This window comes from Lepeophtheirus salmonis, chromosome 13 (genome assembly GCF_016086655.4).
Source record: "Lepeophtheirus salmonis chromosome 13, UVic_Lsal_1.4, whole genome shotgun sequence".
NCBI classification, from domain to species: Eukaryota; Metazoa; Arthropoda; class Copepoda; order Siphonostomatoida; family Caligidae; genus Lepeophtheirus; species Lepeophtheirus salmonis.
In genome coordinates, this window is record NC_052143.2 from 35,623,193 (window position 1) to 35,628,326 (window position 5,134).

Genomic DNA, 5,134 nt, shown 5'->3' on the forward strand with positions numbered 1-5,134 from the left:
CATTATCGTGTAGCTTCTCAGACTGGTGAAACCCCCACTAGGTCTTGTATCTTCCCATTCAAACATCTATAAAAAATGTACACTGGATGTAGCATAAAGGGTTTGACTTTACCTTCGTCAACGATCTTAGTAGATGTATACCTAAATTATACTAACGACGATTATTCTCCTGAAAAAAGAAAAAATTATAATAGTGTATATTTTGGTTGAGATTATGATTGATACTATGCTTCTATTAATAGACGGGTAAAAATATGTTCTTATAATATCCATGTGTTTTATTAAACATTTATGCTCTGATCACGTTTATAAAATCCAAAACCACATCATGGGTAGTATCTATCCAATAAAGAACAATATGCATATAATTAACGTTCATGTAAATGAAGAGAAATGCAAATTGCATGACGTTATTTTTTTGTCAAGTTAAAAATTGCAAATAATAATTATAATTGAGTCCCCATTAAGATTAATATTTATGTTATAACCACTGCTGTCTTAAATAGCTATATGGACAAAATGAGAGTAATTAAAAGAATGAATGCACTTAGTAGTATGTATTTATTTAACTCCCCCTTACTTCCCTTCAAATTGTGTTGGTTCAGTCCAGTCTAGCCTTGGTACATGTCCTACTAGTCCCTGAGAGCGGTTCTTACGACTGTCGGAAATTGAAATAATTTAAAAAAGAATAATAAAGTGCATTCAAAGACTGAACATTATAATTTTTCGGACCGATATGCAAAACTGAACCAGAAGTCCTAAATAAGGACCAACATAACCCTACTTTCAAATCCTAATGGAAATACTTCCCATCAGTGTTGAACTACCTAAATACAAAAATAGATATTTTGCAATAGCTATAAAACTCCTGATAAATTATTTTCTTTCAATGTGCGTAGGTAATATTATTTATAAACAGTCACATCCGGATATAAGAAATTTGGAAGAAATATAAGTCTGTTGTTGTTCATCCTTCTCTAAGATATCAATTTTTTAATAAATAAAATTATTGGTATGTAAGGAACAATAAGTTAATTATCCACAGTAAGTCAACTTTGCCCCCTTTTTTGGTATCCATTTCAAAGGAATTCATGAGAATAAGTAATTTTTACTTTTTAAACTGTACAAAACGTTAGCTGCCCCAAACCTTTTTGTTTCTGTATCTTTCTTTTTAAATTTATTTAACATTGCTTTTCAATTATTAGAGCTAGATATCATGTGTGCCCCTCCCCCCCCTCAAAAAACCACTTTTGCTGAAAGATTAGATAAAAATCCAGGATGCCCTATCAAAAATAGGATCTAATCAAACACTGGTTGCCTCGTTATACTTATTTACTAAGTATACAAAGCACAATTTTTTTATATATTTCAGATATAAGAAAAATTAAAATAAAGGCAAATATTCGTATAAAAAATAACAGTTACCTTTGTTCAAATTTGACTACATATTTTTTTTTTTTTATAAATGTGATTTGAAAAAAAGAAAAATCCCCAACATTTTATATTCTAGAAAAAAAAACGAAAAAAAAAAGAAGTCCTATTTCGTCGAAAGAGAATGGGAATGAAAATACCGCGAAAAGATAAACTTGTAATCACGTTGTAATGATAATGTCAGATGATAGTGGAGAAGAGGGCATTCTTGGGATTCCATATCTCATGAAAAGTGGCCCAGGTCGCTATAAGTGAATTAAATTTCATATTCATTCCTGTTTTGGTTTTTATAAGTTGTTTATTTATACAATTATTTATTAGAGAAATTATTTTACTAATTAATTAGTCGGAACAATTTTTATAAATAGATATATATTTATTGTTCCTAGTGTGGTTTTTATTTATTTTAACTGACTAAGATTAATATATGGTGTGTGCTCGTTATTATTTTATATATTGTATTTTTCTCAATGTATCCATTGACAGTGATATTGGTGGGGGAAAAACAACAACTTTGACCTCATCTAGTTAAAATACCTTCTGACGAGTTTTTCTGTTCTATTTTATAGCATAGAAAGTAATAGCCTATTAATTTTCAATATGCCCTCTATGACCATAATTAAAACAGAACACTTACAAATTCAATAATTAATGAAGGTTAGTTGATTAAAATTAATTGATATTTCAATATATATCAGCATTAAAGTTACAAAACAAAAAAAATATATGAGTTCTCAAGCTTGCATACAAATAGAAAATTGTACAAGAACGTGATCGACAAATTTACATTCGTGCGCTCCATGCAATTGGGGGTCTCCAGGGCCACTCTCTTAGCCATAAGCAAGTCTAAAAGATCGGAGAGGAAGAAAAGCTCTGTTAAAAGGGCAAACTGGAATCAGATAAGTTAAAGAAATCAGCTAATATGGACTTACGCAAGATATATTAGGATTTCACACAAGACTGTCCTAAAAGCTATTAAAACACAGTTTTTATGACGTGAGAACTCTTTTTTGACACTTTGTACACCCTACAATCCTGATGGCAACTCCCTCGACTGCACCTTTTGGGTGCATTTCGAAGAGAAGGCCTGCAATGTCTGTGATCCAAACACAAAGGCCCTCAAATCCACTGCCAGCCGCCAATGGGACTCCATGACATCGGACTACATCCGCAGTGGGGGCTAAGCCTTCTGTCGCCGCCTGGAAGCCATCATTTCCGCTAATGATTAATGATTCAGAATAGCTCATACACACATCTATTTATATGTAGTATCAATTTTATTCAAATTCTATTGTTTATTGATAAATTATAGGTTTTTGAAGTTTCAAATTCAAAGTGTTCAGATTTTAATGGACCACTCAGTAGTGTGACGTCTCTGTAAACAAAATTTGTATATATACATTGCTCATTGGTTCGTTTAAAAATAAAACAAGCTTAGAAGATGTGGAAACTCGCCTATACAAGAATTTAATCAAGACAGCTATTGCAGATAATAGGACCGTAGTAGTTTTTTTTTGTTTTTTTTTGCTTTAACCATTTCTTAATAGAAGACACACACGAGTATACATATTTATATTTTATATATATACAATACAATATACATATGTAGACCTACTTCAAAGAAGACTGTAATTTTTGTTAACTTTCTAACCTTCATATTATTTATTTCCCTGTAGGGAACCGTCTTTTTTGTCGTTCTTTTTGTTTCTTGATAAAGTCAGTTCATTATAAACATAGTTTTCTCATTTCACATAAATTATATACAGATACAAAATGATATATTTGCACAGTTAGATAATATTACATTCTATGTATTATATTTGCATTTACTTAAACGCTTCCTGACAAGTATTATACAAAGCATACGCATTGAGTTATGACTGTAAATGTAATGTAGTGGTCGGGGAATAGGGGTAAATTACCCCACATGGGGTAATTTAGAAAATTTTGAGGGTAATGGGAGTATTTCTTTATTAGTGAAAAATAAACAGTTACAACATATTACTAAGGGGCGTTGTAGCCCCCTCCCCCAAATACATGAATTTTTAATAATTTTTTTTACTTTAAATAAGGTTTAAAAATTATTTTATAAAACAAAAATATTTTTTTTTAGAAATTTTATAAAAATGTTTACCAATTTTTTTTTTTTTGTGATTAGCTATTGATTTTTGGTTTTTTTTTTCAAAATAATTTGAAATTTATCTCTACAAAATTTTATTGATCAAATTTTTCCAAAAATATTTTTTTTTCATGTTTTTTTCAAAAAAAAAAAAAAAAAAATTCTGTAAGAAGCTATGGATTTTTAAAATTTTTTATCAAAATAAATAAATGTTTGACTTTCAATTCAATTTTTTCCATTTAGTGAATAGCTATGGATCCTTGAAATTTTGATAAAATTTTTTTTTCCATTGGACTTTTTAAAAAAATTCCAAAACCCAGGCCCCTCCTCCCGAAAATATAATCCTGCAGACACCCCTGCGCTAGTTTGGGTAAATTAATTTTACTACAAGTTATTTCGGGGTATCACTAAAAAATTTACCCGACCTCTGGTATGTATGTTATAGTCGTTTCTAGTAAACCGAGTGTTTTTAACCCCTGAGTTATTTATTTTTATTTATAGGATACAATCAATATATTATTGTAAAATATTATAGCAATAGTTACAACGAGAGCGATAACCTGCCAAAAATTTTATTCAGTTGTCACTATCAATATTATCAAATATCTTTGTAATTCATATTATTTTCATTGTTAAAGTCCCACAATTTATAGACACTCACCCATACTGTTCCATGAGTAATATCATTCACTAATTAACTTTGATAAAACCAAAAAGAAACAAAAAACACCGAGATGATGAGCACTAGACTTTGACTACTCCAGTTAGCTTCAATTGAAGTAGAATGAGCCTCATACGAGACGTCAGATTTTCGGAATTCTTATTATTTTTAGCATGAAAGTCACTCAATCTATAGACATGCTCCTATTCTGTTCCAGGAGTGATATCAAGAATGGAATACAATGATACACTTCAGCCACAAAATCTTTGCCTGATTCAAATTTGCTTTCCTGATTCAGTTTGAGTTTTTGATTTTAATTCTTAGTTCAATCCTCTAATTTCTTTTTGACCTGAACCTGAAGCTCCAACTTCTTTTTCTCTTCTTTGGCATCCTCCTCCTGGAGAAGCTTCTCATCCTTCCATTTACGAATAGTCTCTACAAAGGGCTTAGCTCAGTAGTCTGAGTAATGAAATTATCTTCAAAAGGCTCTGCACAAGGCTTACTCTCATATTCAATCTCAGGCTCGTCTGTGTCCACCGGTGTTTTAGGGATTTGAAATTTGTCAATCATATCACCAAAAGCCTCCTTTTCTTGAGCCAATAATTTATCTGCTGGATTTTCAGGAGGAAATTCCATGGCTTATACAATTAGTAGAAATAGGAGACATGTAGGAGTTGAAACAAACTTCAAGAGACTGGACGAATTATGGATGGATGAAGAGTCTGAGTAATTTAATTCTGTGGATATACAATATTTTTTAATACATTTGAATTTTTTTTTTTTTTTAGCACCAATACTTTTTGGTAGGCTCCAGAAACATTTAATCCGATTATATGCATTTCTAAATTTAATTTGATAATGCCTTGCTTGAAATTTATACGGATATTTAGTAGTTTTTATTTGAAGTTGAGTGCATTTAATTA

At 30.5% G+C, this 5,134-nt stretch overlaps 1 pseudogene; it reads right to left on the bottom strand.

Annotated features, from left to right (window-relative positions):
• Positions 1-4,294: 4,294 nt before the first annotated feature.
• Positions 4,295-4,847, bottom strand: LOC121127711 (uncharacterized; annotated as a pseudogene).
• Positions 4,848-5,134: the final 287 nt, after the last annotated feature.